Source organism: Scyliorhinus torazame, chromosome 2 (genome assembly GCF_047496885.1).
Source record: "Scyliorhinus torazame isolate Kashiwa2021f chromosome 2, sScyTor2.1, whole genome shotgun sequence".
Classification (NCBI taxonomy): domain Eukaryota; kingdom Metazoa; phylum Chordata; class Chondrichthyes; order Carcharhiniformes; family Scyliorhinidae; genus Scyliorhinus; species Scyliorhinus torazame.
Window position 1 is genome coordinate 239,256,321 of NC_092708.1, and position 21,341 is coordinate 239,277,661.

General features: G+C 46.1%; 1 long non-coding RNA gene across 3 annotated transcripts in view; it reads left to right on the forward strand.

The window, feature by feature from the left end:
• The window catches only part of LOC140396682 (uncharacterized), a 118,888-nt gene that overhangs the window by 1,067 nt on the left and 96,480 nt on the right, over positions 1-21,341 (forward strand). For 2 of the 3 annotated variants that reach the window (XR_011936595.1, XR_011936590.1), the window contains exon 2: positions 5,714-5,830. This is a non-coding gene — a long non-coding RNA (uncharacterized lncRNA). Of the gene's footprint in view, positions 1-5,713; positions 5,831-20,859; positions 20,998-21,341 lie in introns of all 3 variants that reach the window. The other variant, XR_011936600.1, reaches the window with a different exon arrangement.

The following is a 21,341-nucleotide window of genomic DNA, read 5'->3' on the forward strand; positions in this document are numbered from 1 at the left end:
TCTGTATGGACTAAATATATGTATTAAGATCCATTTAAGAAGTACTGTTTCAAGGGGTCTGAGTAGGTTTCTGAGCAGCAACCTGATTGTTACACTAACTTAGAGGGTGGAATCTAGTGCTCTGGCTGGTTTCGAGCATGGAGGCAGGATGGTCACACACTAGAACTCTGCCACCTTCCAATCTCTGCCAGAAATAAGTTCTGGGCAGGAAGGTTCATGGTCAACCTTCTTGCCCCGCCACCAAGGAGGACATTAAGTGGCCAATTAATTAACATAGAACAAACAGTGCAGAAGGAGGCCATTCGGCCTATCAAGTCTGCACTGACCCACGTAAGCCCTCACTTCCACCCTACCCCAGTAACCCAATAACCCCTCCTAACCTTTTTGGTCACTAAGGGCAATTTATCATGGCTAATCCACCGACCCTGCACGTCTTTGGACTGTGGGAGGAAACCGGAACACCCGGAGGAAACCGTGCAGATTCCGCACAGGCAGTGACCCAGCGTGGAATCGAACCTGGGACCCTGGCGCTGTGAGGCTACAGTGCTATCCACTTGTGCTACCGTGCTGCCCACGGTAATTAAGGGTCTTGTCCCGCTAACAGGAGTATTAACCCAGCCGCAGTTGGTTGTGTTGCCATGCAGTGTGTGCAGGAAGGAAAACTGTGCAACCAGCTTGTCACCTGTTAGGGGATGATGAACTTGTGCCCTCAATAAAAGATGCTGAGAGCCACACCCCTGCCCTTGCTGCCAGTCTCCCTGCACCTCTCTCCCACCAACCCTACCTGGTCATACCCCCACCTCCTCCACTCCACTTGTGACCTGGGTCGTTGTGCGATTCTGGAACTCCGGTGCCCATCTTTCTGGTGCCACAGCTCCCCCAGTGGTGCTGCTGAGCACCAGAGTTGACAACCTTTGATTCGCCAAGAGACATCCACCCCGAGGGTCTTGACTCCAGAGGAAGGCCCTCTGTTAGCCTCGCTGCTGCCTGATTGGTTTGTGGGTTAGTGGGCCTTCTCTGTTAGGTGAATTGGACGTTCTGAATTCTCCCTCAGTGTACCTGAACAGGCGCCAGAGTGTGGCGACGAGGGGATTTTCACAGTAACTTAATTGCAGTGTATGCCTACTTGTGACAATAATAGATCATTATTATTATGAAAAGGAGGTAGAATGGGGCTTTCCCCAACTCTCCAGCAGACAGGCAAGATCTCAGTCACCTCAATAAGATGCCGCCAATATATTCAGGATTTTAAGTTGCACAAATTGAACAAAGGAAGTGACATTTGTTGCTTATAATGATCTATCAATATGTTATAAATACTCTTTATTGATTATATAATGGCATTAATACATTTAAACCTACCACGAGAAAGTTAAAATGGAGCAAATCTTCCTATTAAACACTACAAGGAAGGCATAGCTGGAATTACCTTTCTATTAATCTGTTGTGGTTTTCTGTCACTGATTAATAGGAATATATTTTCACACTGTTGCACAATTAGTATTCAAGATCAGAATACCCAACTGTCGGAAGTGGAGTAGTCCTATCAATCCCCTATAAACACCCTTTAATTGTTTAAATATTCAGGACATGCACATTATAGTTCGTGTTATTTTTGGTGGGTGAAATATTTGCCATTACAGTGGGACCAAACTGAGCATTTAGATTCTAATCTACGATAGTACATTTGGTTTCACAAATCATTATCATTATGTCTAATGTACTGTAACCACACTGCAATAATTATGTATTCCCTTAATATAAAACTATTAATAATTTATGATGGTGAAACAGTTTCACTTTATTTTGTGAAGTGACACATAGTATTTGTCACCAATTTGTTGTGGAAAAGTATTTGTTTTGTTGGAAGCATGCATTAATGGAAATGTGTCATAAAAGCAAATGCATTATCATGGATTAAAATGGAAATATTCCATTTATCCCCAGCAACTCCAAATATTTTACCCACCCAAAGTCACAAAAATATTATTTATTTAGGAGAGCCCATTATCGTAATCACTACTGGGCGTTTGTCTGAAAACAATAGGACTTTCCGTGTTTTTTTTTAAATTATGATATTCCAATAACATCAACCAATAGCAACTTTGTAACATTTGACAATTCAACAGTTTATACAGCTACAGTGTTATTGTTTATCTATCTTCAATGTGACTGTAACAAAGACAAATAACTATGCACTAAAATTGTAACAATGGAATTGCAGTATCATTTAAAGTAAATAGGTTTCTTCGATAAATTCATTCAGTCCCTCATCGGGGTTAGGCCATCTTGATGGAGGAACCTGCTGGTAGGTTTGGAGTTATTTTCCTGTTGTGTGGTTGGAGTGTGGACAGGGGTTTGGGGATTATCAATTCTCCCAAAGTAAGCTGCTCACGTCAGTAGAATCGGTTTGGATGGAAATTAGGAACAGCAAAAGTCAGAAAACATTGATGGTAGTAGTTTATAGCCACCCCAACCCCTCCCAACAGAAGTCATACTGTTGGGCAGAGCATTAAACAATAAATTATTTTAGCATGTAACAAAAGAAAGGTAATAATTGGAGGGGGGGCTTTAGTCTGCATTAAGGCTGGGACAATCAAATTGGCAAGAATGAACAGGAGAGGTGTTTATAGAATAATTTTGTGTTGTTTTGGTGCAGTACATAGTGGAACCAAGCTATCTTAGATCTAGTAGAGTTTAATGAAGCAGGATTAATTCGTAATGTCATAGTAAATGATCTATTGGCAATAGTGATCATAATATCAGTCAATTCCATTATAAGTTTGAAAGTGACGTATTCTAATCGCAAATGGAAATCTTAAACTGAAACAAAGCCAATTACGTTAGTATATGGAGACAACTGACTGAGGTTAATTGGATAAATAGATTAAAAGATATGGAGATAAATGAACACTGGGAAACTATGGTAGCGTGGCCCCTTTAAGGGGCATGTCCTCGCAGTCCATGTGATCAACTCGGGGCCTATCTTGCGGGGGGAGCATCAACTCCGACCAATGGGGAAAACGCACAGGACCCTGGGAGCGTGGACCTGGGCAGAGGGAACCCTGGAGCCAGCGTGTGTTCAGAGACTCTGTGCCTGTCTAAAGTTTACGTTTACTTATTATTAATAAGCCTTTGTTCCATTATAGTGGAAATCTCCCTGGTGTTGCCTCAAGCCACCACGGAAACATTTAAAGAAACAATTCAAAATGTTGAACGAAAATATATTCCATTGAAGAGCAAAACCTTAGTAAGAAGAACCTGTCGATTCTCACACAGGAAGTTAAAAATAGTATTAGATTAAAAGAAGAGGCTTACAGCATTGCAAAAAAACAGTATCAATTTTTAGAAACCAGCAAAGGGCCACCAACATGACTGCATCTAGAATATTGTGTTTAGTTTTGGCCTTCACATTTAAGAAAGGATGTACTTGCATTAGAGGCTGTGCGACACAGGTTCATGGGATGAGGGGGTTGTCCTATGATCAGAGGCTGAGTAAATTGGGTCCATATTCTCTGAAGTTCAGAAGAATGAGAGGTGATCCCATTGAAATCTTCAATATTCTGAAGGAATTTGATAGGATAGACACTGAGAGATTGGTGGACATTCCCCCCACCCCCATCCACTTGATGGGAGATTTGGTGGTCCAGCCTAAAAGACTACTTACTTTCGGTGGGATCGGATAATCCCGGTGATGGACAGGGCTGTAAAATCCCATCCACCCTTTCCACTGGTCAAGAAATCTAAAACACAGTGGCACAGGCTCAGATAAAGGGTTTATAATTAGGACTGAGAACAGGGAATATTACTTCAATCAAAGCGTTACGAACAATTGGAATTATCCAAAATGGAGGGTTGAGGATGCTCCATCATTGCATCTATTTAAGGCTGGGATGGACACATTTTTGGTCTCTCAGGGAATTAAGGGATATGGGGTGTGGGTGGTAAAATGAAGTTGAAGCCTAAGATCAACCGTGATTATGTTGAATGGCAGAGTAGGCTCCATTGCACATGTGGTCTCCTCTCCTTTTTCTTGTATTTCTGTGTTCTTGTATGTCTGTAGTTTCTTAAAATCATGATATTTTATCAAGAGCAAATATTAACATAATTTGGTCCACTCTGTGAGGTTGGGGCTTCCCCTTCTTCCTGATCATAGGAGCATAGGAATTAGGAGCAGAAGTAGGCAATTCAGCCCCTCGAGCCTGCTCCGTCATTCAATCAGATCATGGCTGATCCCTTCCTGGTCTCAAATCCACCTCCCTACCTGTTCCCCATATATCTTTAACACATTTATTTTTTCATAAATATATATTTATCTCCTTCTTGAAACCATTTAATGACTCAGACACCACCGCACTTTGGGGCAGCGAGTTCCACAAATTCACCACCCTCGGCGAGAAGTGGAGGGGCTGGTTTAGCACACTGGGCTAAATCGCTGGCTTTTAAAGCAGACCAAGCAGGCCAGCAGCACGGTTCAATTCCCATACCAGCCTCCCCGAACAGACGCCGGAATGTGGTGACTAGGGGCTTTTCACAGTAACTTCATTGAAGCCTACTTGTGACAATAAGCGATTTTCATTCATTTCATTCATTCATTTCAAATAGTTCCTCCTCATCTCAGTTATAAATCTACCACCTCTCAATCTTTATCTGTGACCTCACGTTCTAGATTTCCCCACAAGGGGGAACATTTGGTTTACGTTTATATATCAATCTCTTTTAGTATTTTATACACTTCGTTCAGATCCCCTCTCATCCTTCTAAACTCCAGCGAGTATAAGCCCAAACTATTTTTTTCCAATGTTTTTGTTGAGTTTTTTGGTATACAAAACAAATATAAATATGTACAAACAGTGGGAGTAAAACAAGAGAATATAAGTAAAACTAAAACTATTTACACACAGATCGGCTTCGACTATTTACATAAATACATCACACTTTCCCCCTTTTTTAAATTCCTTCCTTACAGTGTTTGCAGTGGTAATTGTGGTTCCCTGTGTTTCGCTTCTCACCGGCTTTCCCTTTACTTTTCTTCCCTTTGGTTCAGGTTGTTGTTGCACCTGCCCCCTGCCCTTGTGTCTCCTGCTTCTCTTGTTGGGCTTGGTTGAGTTCCATGTTCCTCTGACCCCCCTCTCCCCCCTCACTTCCTGACTGTGTCATGGCCAGATCTTTGGCTTCCTATTTGTTGACTACAAACAGGTCTTGTAATAACCGAGTGAATGGCTCCACGTTTTGTGAAAGCCATCGTCCGACCCTCGGATGGCAGCTTTAACTTGCTCCATTTGGAGAAATTCCGACAGGTCGGACAGCAGTCTGCAGTTTTGGGTCGTGTTGCTGACCGCCAGCCAAGCAGGATTCTCCGGCGGGCAATCAGAGAGGCAAAGGCAAGGGCGTCGTCCCTCCTCCCCATGAGGAGATCTGGCTGTTCTGATACCCCAAAGACTGCCACTCTCGGGCATGGCTCCACCCTTATCCCCACCACCTTGGACATTGCCTTGAAGAAGGCTGTCCAAAACCCAGCAAGTCTGGGGCAAGACCAGAACATGAGGGTGTGGTTGGCCAGGCCGCCTTGGCACCGTTCACATCTATTCTCCGCCTCCAGGAAGAACGTGCTCATTCGGGTTCTGGTTAAGTGGGCTCTGTGTACCACTTTTAGCTGCATTAGGCTTAGCCTTGCGCATGTTTAACAATGCACAACCTCCTTACCTTGCAGGTCAGCTGGGAGCGGGAGAGAGAGAGAGCCGGGACATTGAAAACAGCGCGGGAGATTTAAAAAGCGCGGGAGCTGCGAGTCAGAGCAGAGAGTTTAAAAGTTTGCGGCCTGGGAGAGGTAAGTACTGTTTAACAACCTCCTTACCTTGCAGATCAGCTGTTAGTTTCGGGAGATCAGTTTCGGGAGCAGGCCTATTGGCTGACTGTAAATCAGGAAGGATACAAAAGGTGTGGCTGAAGTGCCTTTAGAAATGGAGTGCTGGAAGCAAATAGAGTGTATCTGAGTTTGGGTAAGGCTGAGTTCGGGTAAGAGTTGAGTGAGGGCTGTGGTTTTTTTTTGGAGTTTGGTGTTTGGGGTTGAGTTTCCCACAAAAAACAAAAAAAACAATTGATTAAGTAAATTAATTAACTGGTTAAGGGAATTTGGTGCTCATCTCAAGGAGGTGCAGAGAAGCAGACCTGTGAGGGAGTCTCGGGAGCAATTACATCACAGCCAGCAGGTAAGTGATTGGCTTGTGACTGGTAAGTGATTTTTTTATCTTTTCTCTCTTTGACTTTCTCTTAGCTGTGTAGTGTAGTTCAAATTTAACTTCAGGTTTAAGTCATGGCAGGAGAGCTCAGACCCGTGTCATGCTCCTCTTGTGAGATGTGGCAATTCAGGGACCCTTCTGGTGTCCCTGACTCCTTCATCTGCAAGAAGTGTGTCCAACTGCAGCTCCTGTTAGACCGCTTGACGGCTCTGGAGCTGCGGATGGACTCACTTTGGAGCATCCGCGATGCTGAGGAAGTTGTGGATAGCACATTCAGTGAGTTGGTCACACCGCAGATTAAAATTACTGAGGCAGATAGGGAATGGGTGACCAACAGACAGAGGAAGAGTAGGAAGGCAGTGCAGGGATCCCCTGCGGTCATCTCCCTCCAAAACAGATTTACCGTTTTGGAAACTGTTGGGGGAGATGGCTCACCAGGGGAAGGTGGCAGCAGCCAGGTTCATGGCACCGTAGCTGGCTCAGCTGCACAGAAGGGCGGGAAAAAGAGTGGCAGAGCTATTGTGATAGGGGATTCAATTGTAAGGGGAATAGACAGGCGTTTCTGCGGACGCAAACAAGAATCCAGGTTGGTATGTTGCCTCCCTGGTGCAAGGGTCAAGGATGTCTCGGAGCGGCTGCAGGGCATTCTGGAGGGGGAGGGTGAACAGCCAGCTGTCGTGGTGCATATAGGCACCAACGATATAGGTAAAAAGCGGGATGAGGTCCTACAAGCTGAATTTAGGGAGTTAGGAGTTAAACTAAAAAGTAGGACCTCAAAGGTAGTAATCTCAGGATTGCTACCAGTGCCACGTGATAGTCAGAGTAGGAATGACAGGATAGCTAGGATGAATACGTGGCTTGAGAGATGGTGCAAGGGGGAGGGTTTCAAATTCCTGGGACATTGGGACCGGTTCTGGGGGAGGTGGGACCTGTACAAATCGGACGGTCTGCATCTGGGTGGGACCGGAACCAATGTTCTCGGGGGTGTGTTTGCTAGTGCAGTTGGGGACGGTTTAAACTAATGTGGCAGGGGGATGGGAACCGATGTAGGAAGTCAGTGGGGACCGAAACAAAAGGCAGGAAGGGAGGGTGTGTAAAGCATGACCAGAGAAAGCAGGGCAGAGAGCAAGGAAAGTCTACATTAAACTGCATTTATTTCAATGCAAGGGGCCTGACGGGCAAAGCGGATGAACTCAGGGCATGGATGGGCACATGGGACTGGGATATTATAGCTATGACTGAAACATGGCTAAGGGAGGGGCAGGACTGGCAGCTCAATGTTCCGGGGTACAGATGCTATAGAAAGGATAGAACAGGAGGTAAGAGAGGAGGGGGAGTGGCGTTTTTGATTAGGGAGAACATCACGGCAGTACTTAGAGGGGATATATCCGAGGGTTCGCCCACTGAGTCTATATGGGTGGAACTGAAAAATAAGAAGGGAGAGATCACCTTGATAGGACTGTACTACAGGCCCCCAAATAGTCAGCGGGAAATTGAGGAGCAAATATGTAAGGAGATTACAGATAGCTGCAAGAATAATAAGGTGGTAATAGTAGGGGACTTTAACTTTCCCAACATTGACTGGGACAGCCATAGCATTAGGGGCTTGGATGGAGGGAAATTTGTTGAGTGTATTCAGGAGGAATTTCTCATTCAGTATGTGGATGGACCGACTAGAGAGGGGGCAAAACTTGACCTCGTCTTGGGAAATAAGGAAGGGCAAGTGACAGAAGTGTTAGTGAGGGATCACTTTGGGACAAGTGACCATAACTCCATTAGTTTTAAGATAGCTATGGAGAATGATAGGTCTGGCCCAAGAGTTAAAATTCTTAATTGGGGCAAGGCCAATTTTGATGGTATCAGAGAGGAACTTTCAGAGGTAGATTGGGGGAGACTGTTGGCAGGCAAAGGGACGGCTGGTAAATTGGAGGCTTTTAAAAATGTGTTAACCAGGGTTCAGGGTAAGCACATTCCCTTTAGAGTGAAGGGCAAGGCTGGTAGAAGTAGGGAACCCTGGATGACTCGAGATATTGAGACTCTAGTCAAAAAAAAGAAGGAGGCATATGACGTACATAAACAACTGGGATCAAGTGGATCCCTTGAAGAGTATAGAGATTGTCGAAATAGAGTTAAGAGGGAAATCAGGAGGGCAAAAAGGGGACATGAAATTGCTTTGGCAAATAATGCAAAGGAGAATCCAAAGAGCTTCTACAGATACATAAAGGGAAAAAGAGTAACTAGGGACAGAGTAGGGCCTCTTAAGGATCAACAAGGACATCTATGTGCAGAGCCACAAGAGTTGGGTGAGATCCTGAATGAATATTTCTCATCGGTATTCACGGTGGAGAAAGGCATGGATGTTAGGAAACTAAGGGAAATAAATAGTGATGTCTTGAGAAGTGTGCATATTACAGAGGAGGAGGTGCTGGAAGTCTTAAAGCGCATCAAGGTAGATAAATCCCCGGGACCTGATGAAATGTATCCAAGGATGTTGAGGGAGGCTAGGGAGGAAATTGCGGGTCCCCTAACAGAGATATTTGAATCATCGGCAGCCACAGGTGAGGTGCCTGAAGATTGGAGAGTGGCGAATGTTGTGCCCTTGTTTAAGAAGGGCAGCAGGGAAAAGCCTGGGAACTACAGACCGGTGAGCCTAACATCTATAGTAGGTAAGTTGCTAGAAGGTATTCTGAGAGACAGGATCTACAAGCATTTAGAGAGGCAAGGACTGATTAGGGGCAGTCAGCATGGCTTTGTGCGTGGAAAATCATGTCTCACAAATTTGATTGAGTTTTTTGAGGGGGTGACCAAGAAGGTAGATGAGGGCAGTGCAGTAGACGTTGTCTACATGGACTTTAGCAAAGCCTTTGACAAGGTACCGCATGGTAGGTTGTTGTAGAAGGTTAAAGCTCACGGGATCCAGGGTGAGGTTGCCAATTGGATTCAAAATTGGCTGGACGACAGAAGACAGAGGGTGGTTGTAGATGGTTGTTTTTCAAACTGGAGGCCTGTGACCAGTGGTGTGCCTCAGGGATCGGTGCTGGGTCCACTGTTATTTGTGATTTATATTAATGATTTGGATGAGAATTTAGGAGGCATGGTTAGTAAGTTTGCAGATGACACCAAGATTGGTGGCACAGTGGATAGTGAAGAAGGTTATCTAGGATTGCAACGGGATCTTGATCAATTAGGCCAGTGGGCCGACGAATGGCAGATGGAGTTTAATTTAGATAAATGTGAGGTGATGCATTTTGGCAGATCGAATCAGGCCAGGACCTACTCAGTTAATGGTATGGCGTTGGGGAGAGTTATAGAACAAAGAGATCTAGGAGTACAGGTTCATAGCTCCTTGAAGGTGGAGTCGCAGGTGGACAGGGTGGTGAAGAAGGCATTCGGCATGCTTGGTTTCATTGGTCAGAACATTGAATACAGGAGTTGGGAAGTCTTGTTGAAGTTGTACAAGACATTGGTACGGCCACACTTGGAATACTGTGTGCAGTTCTGGTCACCCTATTATAGAAAGGATATTATTAAACTAGAAAGAGTGCAGAAAAGATTTACTAGGATGTTGCCGGGACTTGATGGTTTGAGTTATAAGGAGAGGCTGGCTAGACTGGGACTTTTTTCCCTGGAGCGTAGGAGGCTTAGGGGTGATCTTATAGAGGTCTATAAAATAATGAGGGGCATAGATAAGGTAGATAGTCAACATCTTTTCCCAAAGGTAGGGGAGTCTAAAACTAGAGGGCATAGGTTTAAGGTGAGATGGGAGAGATTCAGAAGGGCCCAGAGGGGCAATTTCTTCACTCAGAGGGTAGTGAGTGTCTGGAATGTGCTGCCAGAGGTAGTAGTAGAGGCGGGTACAATTGTGTCTTTTAAAAAGCATTTAGATAGTTTCATGGGTAAGATGGATATAGAGGGTTATGGGCCAAGTGCGGGCAACTGGGACTAGCTTAATGGTAAAAACTGGGCGGCATGGACTGGTTGGGCCAAAGGGCCTGTTTCCATGCTGTAAACTTCTATGATTCTATGTGGAGGTGGAGTTGACCCTGTGCAGTGCTTCGCTCCAGAGTTCCCACCCTATTTCAAAACCCAAGTCCTCCTCCCACTTCTCCCTCGTCTCGTCCAGTTGCATGATGAAATGAAATGAAATGAAAATTGCTTGTCACAAGTAGACTTCAAATGAAGTTACTGTGAAAAGCCCCTAGTCGCCACATTCCGGCGCCTGTTCGGGGAGGCTGGTACGGGAATTGAACCGTGCTGCTGGCCTGCCTTGGTCTGCTTTCAAAGCCAGCGATTTAGTCCTGTGCTAAACCAGCCCTTGATTGCCCCCCTCAGCAGTTCCCTTTGCCTAAGATCATAGATTATCATAGAATTTACAGTGCAGAAGGAGGCCATTCGGCCCATCGAGTCTGCACCGGCTCTTGGAAAGAGCACCCTACCCAAGGTCAACACCTCCACCCTATCCCCATGACCCAGTAACCCCACCCAACACTAAGGGCAATTTTGGACACTAAGGGCAATTTATCATGGCCAATCCACCTAACCTGCACATCTTTGGACTGTGGGAGGAAACCGGAGCACCCGGAGGAAACCCACGCACACACGGGGAGGATGTGCAGACTCCGCACAGACAGTGACCCAAGCCAGAATCGAACCTGGGACCCTGGAGCTGTGAAGCAATTGTGCTATCCACAAGGCTACCTTCAGAATTGGGCAGCACGGTAGCCTTGTGGATCTCGCTTTTGCTCAAGTTAAGTTTGTAGCCCAAGATGATTCCAAACTCTTTCAAGAGCGCCATGATTCCTTCCATGCTGCTTTGCGCGTCCGAGATTGAGAGGAACGGGTCATCTGCATTGAGCAAGACCCTGTGCTCTTTATCTCCTCTCCAGATCCCTTTCCAATTCTTTGCCTCCCTAAGCGCGATCGCTAATGGTTCAATCGCTAGGGCAAACAGCAGCATCCCTGCCTTGAGCCTCTATGCAGCTGGAAGTACTTAGAGCTGGTGGTATTTGTCCGTCTGCTCGCCGTGGGAGCATTGTACATTTCACCGAGGCAGTGAGCCCTGTTCTGAGCCCGAACCACTGGAGTACCTCCACAATGTACTTCCATTCATCGAAGGCCTTTTCATTGTCCAGGGAGACAATCACCTCAGGTGTCCTCTCCCCGGATGGGGTCATGGTCATATTCAGCAGGTGCCTGATGTTCTATGTTAGCTGGCTACCCGTGATAAAGCCCATCTGGTCTTCTGCAACAACCTCTGGTACACAATCCTCCAGACTGTTGGTTAGGATCTTGGCTAATATTTTGGTTTCCACGTTTAGTGGCGAGATGGGTCTGTCGGAACCGCATTCTGTTGGGTCTGTGACTTTTTTAGGTATTAGCGAGATTGTGGCTCGTGACAGGGTGCCCCTCACCAGCAAGTCTGTCAACATCTCCCGCAGGTGCGGGGTCAGTGCTGTCGCAAATCGTTTGTAGAAATCCGCCAGGAAACTGTCCGGTCCTGGTGCCTTCCCCGCCTGCATGGAGCGAATACTCTACATGACCTTTCCCAGTTCTAGAGGTGCTTCCAGGCCCTGTCGCCTGTCTTCCCCCACAACTGGCATGCCCAGTCCATAAAGGAACTTCTTCATCCCCAAATTCCCTGCTGGGGGCTCCAAGGTGTACAGCATCTGGTAGAAGGTCTCAAACGCTTTGTTGAACTTGTCCCGTTCTGCTACTAATTTGCCTCTGCTATCCCTGATCTGTGCTATTTCCCTCGTGGCAGCAGGCGGCTAGCCTTGTCTCCGTGCTCGTACAGGGTCCCCCATGCCTGGCGGCGTTGATGCACTGCTTTCCTCATGGAGAGCAGGTCAAAGTCCATCTGTAGCTTTTTCCTCTCCACCAGGAGCACTGCGGTCGGGGCCTTGGCATATCGCCGGTCTACTTCCAGGGTGGACTCGACCAGCTGTTGCCTCTCTTCCCTATCCCTCCGTACCATATAGGCTACAATTTCAACCCTGATCACAGCCTTCAGTGCCTCCCAGAATGTGTAGCATGAGACCCGCCCATTCTGGTTATTAGTAATGCACTCATCTATGGCCTGTGATATTTTCTCGCAAAAATCCTTGTCGCCAGAGGGCCGTGTTCAACCTCCATGGGGGGGCATTGGGCACAGCCCGTCTCCAACCTCAAATCCATAGAATGTGGAGCATGATCGGAGATTACAATCGCGGAGTATTCCACTCTTACCAGCCCTGGAAGCACCTAATCCCCACTACAAATAAGTCGATCCATGAATTCACCGGGTGGGTGAATCGCCATGGGTCCACGCCCCCCCCCCTCCAACTGCTCCATAAATAGGTTGAGTTCTTTTGCCATGTTTTGGGGTTCGACCTGACCGCCCGTGGTCCTGTACACAGTTAAAGTCCCCCCCACCCATGATCAGTCGGTGCATAGCTATGTCAGGGATTTCTGCCACGGCCTTCTCTATAAACTCTGTGTTGTTCCAGTTGAGAGCCTGCACATTAACGAGGAGTACCGGTACCCCGTCTAGGATACCACTGACCAAGACGTACCATCCCCTGGGTCCGTAACCGTTTGTCGCCGTGAATATCATCCTCTTATTTAGCAAAATGGCTGCCCCCCTGGCCCTCGTCCCATAGCAGAAATGTTAGGTCTGTCCCACCCAGCCCTTCCTTACCCACAATCGGTCCTTCTCCTTCAGGTGCATCACTTGGAGGAAGACTATGTCGGCTTTCATGTTTTTCAGGTGGGTGAAGACTCTGGATCTTTTCACTGGGCCGTTAACTCTCCTGACATTCCAGGTGGCTATCCTGATAGGGGTTTTCTGCCCCCCCCTCTCTCCCCCCGTTCCTGTGGGATCAACCATACTTACCTGGTGGATGTGCCCCTGCTCTCCAGGGTTTACCTTTGTTAGGGGGCTGTCCAAGATGGTCATGGTCACTGTTCTTCCCATGAGGTCAGGCCCCTGCGCCCTGGAGTTTCCTTTTGTCCAAGGGGCACCCAACATAGCCACCAACTGTGAGTTTGCCATGTGGATGAGCCCCTGCACTCCAGGGTGTAGTGATTTCTGTATATGAATATACATGATCAATGTATGTAAATGTAGTACTGTAATTTCAACACTAGATGTCTCACTATCAGATGGTACAAGAACGACTTTCCCGCTCTTTCAGAGAGTGTGTGATTCAGGAGACTGAACAGACAGGACCTATATTAGCTAGAGAGAAGATTTAAGTTATTTCATTATTATATTGTATAGTTAGTTATCTTTACTGTATTTTATTTCTTTTACTAGTTGAGTATTAAGTACAAAGGACTCACAAATATTATTTATATTACTCATTAAATGAGTTCATCTTTAAAAGACTATTGTTTATTTCATCAACTCGATTGGTTCAAAGAGTAATATATTATGTAAAGTAATATAACACAGGGCTTCCCATTGTCCAGGTCCCAAGTGGTTGCTTGCAGCACCATTTTGTTCCAAGTCGCTACATGTGGCCTGTTGTAGCCAGTCTAATGCCCTACATCTTTCTTCACCTATTTCTCCCTGATGGTGTCTTCTTTACCTCCACCTGCCTTCTTTCCCACCCCCATCCTGTAGCTAACCCCTCCCTGCTTCTTCCCCTGGTTAACCCTCTGTGCCCATTATCAGCCCCCCCCCCCCTGCCCAACCAGGCGCCTTCACCTTTGCGAGGGACACGCCGCAGCCTTTTTCATGTCTTTTTCATGAATCCCGGTGCTAGCCACCTTGCCAGTATGGTGGCCCCCCCATCCCGGGGGTTGTTGCACTTCGTCCCATTATCCGATCATTTGGCTTCCTTTCCGCCATTTCCCTCACCTGTGCCGAGCTGTACTCAACTCATCCTTCCCTCTCTTGCTGCTCTCGTCTCCAAAATGAGGCAGTGTTCTCCCGCGTAAAGCGGTTGCTGTGGCAATGGTGTACTATTGGCTATACTGACTGTAAAAGGGAGAGAACTTCTTTTTGTTGTAACAGTGCGTTATCACAGTCTCATTCTGCCGACTCTTCATCGCTGCCCCTGCTGCCGCTTCTCCAATCCGTTCTCTGCGATGAACTTGTCAGTATCCGCAGGGATCGTGAAAAAGTGTTCCCTGCCCTGATATGTGACCCAGAGCTTGGCTGGGTGCAGCATTCAGAATCTCACGCCATTTCTGTACAGCCTGGCCTTCGATTTGTTAAAATCGGCCCGGCACTTGGCCAGGTCAGCCCCAATGTCCTGGTAGATCCGGATCTTGTGACCTTCCCAGCTGCAGTTTTTGGACTGCCTGGTCCAGCGCAGGATTCTTTCCTGGTCCTGGTACCGATGCATCTTTGCAATTATCGCCCTCGGCTGTTCTCCGGTTTTGGGCTTTGGTCGGAGTGAACGGTGGGCTTTGTCGATTTCTGATGGGTTGGGGAAGCTGTCCCTTCCCACCAGGCTACCCAGCATTTGGGCCACGGTCTGTGGGGTTCCTACCTACGATCCCCTCCAGTAGATCCGCGATTCGTAGGTTCTGTCACCTCGACCAGTTCTCCTGGTCCTCGACCTTTCCTCTCAGGTTGCCTTGTGTCTCTACCATCCTTGCCACCTCCTTTCCCAGGGTGACGATCTGGTCGATCTGGTCAGTTGCTGCCCTCTCCAGATCTTCAATTGTTGCTTCCCTGGACCTCCAGTCGCTTTTCCGCCTTGTCCAGGGCCACCTGCATGTTCGCCAGAGTTCGGCCACCGCACCCTTCATCGCAGCTTGTGAGTCCAATTTTGTTTCATCTTAGTGTTCCTTCAACTCTCTTGAGAGGAACATCCTCCACCCATCCCCTGGTTTGGGGGGCTTCTCGTACGGCGGGTCAATTCCTCTCGCTCTGGCGAAGTCCGGGTTTCGGCGCCTCATGCGCCGGTCGGCTCGGCCAATTGCTGTTTGCCCAGGCTCTTTCCACTCCTGGTCTCCACTCGTCCTCTAGACTGGCTGTTATTTGGCATTCTTCCTTCTTTCTTCATTTGTTAGTGTGTGGGGATGATTTGTATCGTTTGTTGACCTTTCACAGTTCCTCTTCCTGATCATCTTCCTGATCTCCCTTACTTCTCGATCTAACGATCCAACATCATTATTACTTCAGTATCACCCATGCTTCTGATGTTATTCCTTTTCCCACAGGTTCTGGTTCAGAATTCGGTGCCAAATAAACATTATCCTGAGGAAAGAAGCAAATGTATAATCAACGAATCTCTATTTGACATTGGCATCACAGAGATGGAAAGTATTGTGATGGACAGTGTCAAACCTTTCCCTCAATCTTCGACTGGAAAAACGTAAATTCTTGGCGAAAATCCCACAGGAGGTGCAGCAAGGTGGTGTGATGGCACTATTTGCACTGCATTTACAAATGGGTAGAACATAATCTTATGACCTTGACAAGATTCTGTTCAGATCTGTATTCAGGTGCAGATGAATGGGTGCTCATTTTTGGAGGAAGTGAGTATTCATTCATCAGAAATGTACCTGCAAATGAAATATAAAGAGCTTTAGAAACAGTGCTGGGATGAGTGGCTTACTTAGCGCCCACTGTAACAGCTCTAATTTTAGTGATTATTTATTGAGATTGATGGCTACCATGACGATAAACATAATAATAATAATCTTTATTGTCACAAGTAGGCTTACATTAACACTGCAATGAAGTTACTGTGAAAATCCCCTAGTTGCCACATTACATCTCACATTGATGATGTATTCTCGTCAATTTACTATTTATTCATTTTGCTGAAATCATTCTGAAGACATTAGAAAACAGCAGCTTTGCAGTCTATGCTGCAACAAACACTGAGGATTATTACTTAATACCCGTTATGTGACAAACTTTGTGAATGAGAAAAGGCACCAAATTACTTTTGTTTTTAAAAATATTTTTATTCAAATTTTTCCAACAATTTTGAATAACAAACAACCCCCCCCCCCATAACAAAAGGAAGAAAAAACACAAACCCCACATTCAAAACTAACCCCCCCCCCGCCCAAATACCCCCCCCCCCCCGAAAGAGGCACCGCCCCCCCCCCCCCCCCCCTGGGTTGCTGCTGCTGCTGACCTCCTCCTAACGCTCCGCGAGATAGTCTAGGAACGGTTGCCACCGCCTGAAGAACCCCTGCACAGACCCTCATAAGGCAAACTTTATCCTCTCCAATTTAATGAACTCTGCCATGTCATTGATCCAAGCTTCCACACTAGGGGGCTTCGCATCCTTCCATAATAACAAGATCCTCTGCCGGGCTACCAGGGACGCAAAGGCCAGGATACCGGCCTCTTTCGCCTCCTGCAGTCCCGGCTCGTCCGTTACCCCAAATAATGCCAACCCCCAGCTCGGCTTGACCTGGACTTTCACCACCTTGGACATAGTCCTTGCAAGGCCCCTCCAAAACCCCTCCAGTGCCGGGCACGACCAGAACTTGTGGACGTGATTTGCCGGACTCCCTGAGCACCTCCCACACCTGTCCTCCACCCCAAAGAACCTACTCATCCTCGCCCCTGTCATATGCGCTCTGTGAACAACCTTGAATTGTATTAGGCTGAGCCTGGCACAAGAGGAGGAAGAATTAACCCTACTCAGGGCATCAGCCCACAGACCCTCATCAATCTCCTCCCTAAGCTCCTCCTCCCATTTGCCCTTTAGCTCCTCTACCGCGGCCTCCTCCTCTTCTTTCAGCTCCTGGTAGATCAAATTACTTTTGTAAGTAACCTCTAAAAAAGTTCAAAATACCACCACCTGAGTCAGGTGACAGGATGTTACATAATTTACTTAAAGCTAGAAAATCTCGAACTTGAACTCATGGTTTTTTTTAGTATTTTTATTCAGCAGATTTCCAACAATTTTACAATACAAAACAACCCCACAAAATCCCCCAGCTCACCCAAACTCCCCTCCCTCAGCAGTCGATGGTAACCAACCCCCAAAAATGAATGATGAACAAATCCTAACCATTGTAGAACCCATCATACCGCCCCTCCCTCCCCCAGAGAAAACGTCACCTGTTTAAGGGTCAGAAACTCCAGCAGGTCCCCCGCCATGCCGAGATACAGGGTGGAGAAGCTGACCTCCACCCCAACAAGATCCGCCTACGAGCAATCAGCAAGGCGAAGGCTAAAACATGTGCCCCCGCACCCGCCTGCAGCGACAGCCAGTACGGCACCCCAAATATGGCTTCTAGGGGACTAGGCTCCATGTAAAACCTACAAAATGGTGCTGAACACAGTCCTCCGAAACCTTTCCAGCTTTTGGCAGGACCAAAACATATGCAAACGATTCGCAGGGCCCCTCCCACATCGCTGCAGTCATGGTATAATGGAAATTCTCACTTCACACAGAATTGCTACAGTGCAGAAGGAAGCCATTCGGCCCATCACGTCTGCACCGACCCATCTGAAAGAGCACCCGACCTAGGCCCACTCCCCCAACCTATCCCCATATCCCTACCTAACCTGCACATTCTTGAACTGTGGGGGGAAACCGGAGCACCCAGAGGAAACCCACACAGACACGGAGAGAACGTGCAGACTCCGCACAGACAGTTACCAAACGCTGGAATTGAACCCAGGTCCCTGGTGTGAGGCAGCAGTGCTAACCACTGGTAAGCCTATTGGACTCTGGTGTGCATCACATATATGTGTACATTACTGAGTGTAAAAAGATGACAAAACATTGAGGTTCTGCTGACGTTCAGAAGTTACTCAGACTTGACCATCTAATTAGAATATTTCAAGTTCCTGAAAATCAGTCGGCCTTATTTCGACAATTTGCTCATCAAATCAAAGGGTTGAAATACAAAGAAACTAATTATTAAGTTAGGATGAAGAAAGATTTTCATGTACAGCCTCTTTCACAAGAAGCGCCACAGATTTGCAGAATAAGTTACAAGGAGAGACCTATGAAGAGGACAAACAATTGGATTATAAGAGGTGTTTCCAAAGATGAGGAATTGAGAAATAAGGTGAAACGGTGTCAGAATGAAATGGACCCTTTAGGAAGGAAAGTCTTGCATAGTCTAGTTGTCTTTTCCGTTACTTATATTTTATTGTATGAATTTTAATAATGTCTTAGGATTTAGCGCTGCACTCCTCTATGCATTTTATCTCATTTATAATCATTAAACCTTTAAGGAGGTATACTTCAAAATTCAGTCTAAAAACAGCCTTTCTCCCCTTTCTGTTATGTTAAGCCGAGACATTAAAGGGAGCTAAGGAACAGTACTATAAATTGCACTGGTTCTTAAGCTAAGGGGAGGAGATTAGACTGGAGCTGATGCAGATAAGATTCATAGTGTATTGCAGAGTTAGTTAAGATATAATAGTTATAATTAGTAAATAGAGATAGTGTTAGTGAGTGTAGTTTAATTCTTACATGTATATTTGTTATTCAGAATAAGTGTGAAACTCAAATTTAGTAGTGTTAATTAAATTAATTTAGCTCTTCAAAAGTGCTTCGTGTATCTTTGTGATCACTATGCCTTCCATCCTGGAAACTCCTCACAAAGATCACCACAAACTCCTTATCCTGGGACTATACGAGCTAGTTCTACACTCTCCAGCCAAGGTAAACAGCCTTTGCATATCCACCTAGGCATGCAAGAAGTTTTATGTTTCAGTGAGATCATCTCTAAGTCTTCTGACCTGCAGGTGATATAGACCCATTCCACTTAATCTCACCTCCTAGGACAGCCCCCATATCCTAGACATCCATTGAGTGAACTTTTGTTGCATCCCTTGAAGGCAAGTATATCCTCCCTTGTGTAAGGATAGCAGAATTGCACACAATGCTCCAAGTGGAGACTCACCAAAACGCTGTGCAGCAAGACCTTCATGCTCATGTATTCCAATCCCCTTGCAATAAAGGCTAATGGATTGCTTGCTGTACCTGCATGCTAACTTTCTGCGTTTCATGTATAGGGATACCAAAATCCCTTGGAACACCAACTTTTAATGTTTTCTGTCATAATATCCACTCATGTACATAATGAGATGCAGACAGGCAGTGATTGACACACAGGATAACCAATGAACACACATGACACAGAACAACCAACCACCAGACAGGACACTACCACACAAGGCATTAAGACTCTCCCTCTTCTCACAGGATACAGCTACAGAGATAGTTAGAGTGCACAAGGCCGTGAGCATCGTCTCCATGTGACAGAGAGCTAATCTGGTCAAGCCAGTCAGAGGTTATCAGTTTAGATTAATAGAGTGTCAACCCACAGCTGATTATGTACAGCCACCAGCAGGTTCAATAAAATAGTGTTGGACCATCTCCTGTGTCGGAAGCCTGTTTCTAGTCTCACTGCATCCAATTGCAGTCAATGTTAAACCAACTCAGATAACACATCATTTTCTTACCATTTAAATAATATTCTGTTTCTCTCTTCTTCCTCCCAAAGTGTCTAACCTCACATTTCCTCACATTAGAATCCATTTACCACCCTCGGCATAATGCTTAGCACTGCCGCCTCACAGTGCCAGGGATCCCGGGTTCAATTTCAGCCTTGGGTGACTGTCTGTGTGGAGTTTGCACGTTCTCCTCGTGTCTACTTGGGTTTCCTCGGGGTGCTCAGGTTTCCTCCCACAGTCCTGCAAAGATGTGCAGGTTAGGTGGAGTTACGGGGATAGAGCAGGGGCTGGCAGGGTGCTCTTTCAGAGGGTTGGTGCAAACTCGATGGGCTGAATGGCCTCCTTCTGCATACAGGAATTCTATGGTTCTAATTCACTCACTCTCTTGCCCATTCACTTTACTTGCCAATATCCTTTTACTGGCTCTTTGTATTGTCCTCACAGCTTATTTCCACACTTAACATTGCATCATCAGCAAACCTGGTTATGTGACGTTCAGTTCCTGCATCTAAATCATCAACATAGATTCAAAAAATGGAACGGAACCTTGTCCCCCCCACTCTGCCCCCCCACCCCCCTCCACCCTGCCTCCTCTCACAAACTGCTAAGAGCTGACAAATTATTTTTTGCAGAAGATTTACAAGTAGATCAGTTTGAAAACCGCTTTACTCAATCAGCATCAATATTGCCCATAATATGCATTTAGTGCACCAGCTAAATTGTAATTTGCAGCTCGTATTTAACAGCTGGAACAGATAGCACCACGCAGAAGTTCCAGTTGTCTCTTGTCCATTTTCTTTGTGCAGGCATAGTTTACTTAAATATTCACTAGGCATTGCTGGTGTTTAAATTTTCATGGTGTACATTTTAAATCATAGGGAAACAGTTGCTATTCTGAAACCAGAGCTTTTCAAGTCATGAACACTTTGCAGAGATTCTGATGAATTTTGTACACATAACCTTACAAAGCCATCCAGATGTGCGCTGTGCTGTTGTCACACACAAGATATGTTGCTCTTCACCATCTGCGGAGAATAATTGACGGAGTGAAGAGAAGTTGTGCACAATTCATCTCTCATGATGAGGAAGATATTTTTTGTAGTTTTCTCATATTGTGGAGCGGATCCGACTGCTTAAAAGTGAGATCATTATAGTCATTAAGTTGTCTCCCCTCTAAATATAAGAAATTGAGCCCAGACATATTACCTAATCTTCAGAATTTTTGATTCTCTTTCATGACAGGTGGGTATCTCTGAAAAGGCCAGCATTTTCTGCCCATCCCTAATTGCCCTTGAACTGATTGTCTCGCTGGGCCAGTTCTCAGGGCAGTTAAGAATCAACTACGCGCTGTCGGCTAGAGTCACATGTAGGTCAGACCAGGTAAGGATGGCAGATTTTGTTTAGTGAACCAGGTGGGCTTTGATAATCAATGATGGTTTCATGGCGACCATTATTCAGACAAGCTTTTCAATTCCAGAGTTTTAAAACATTTATATCAATATTTAATTCCACTAGCTGCCATAACAGGATTGGAACCCATTACCCCAGAGAGAGCTGGGCGGAGGTGGTGTTGTTTAGGGCGGGGGGGGGGAGGGGGAGATTGCAGTTCTCAACCTTTGCTTAAGAGACCCTTCTCCAGTGTTGTAAAATTTCTATAGACCACCAGCTTTACAACTATGTTTTGGCATAAAAATAAGTTGTGCAATTGAATATGCACGGCCAAT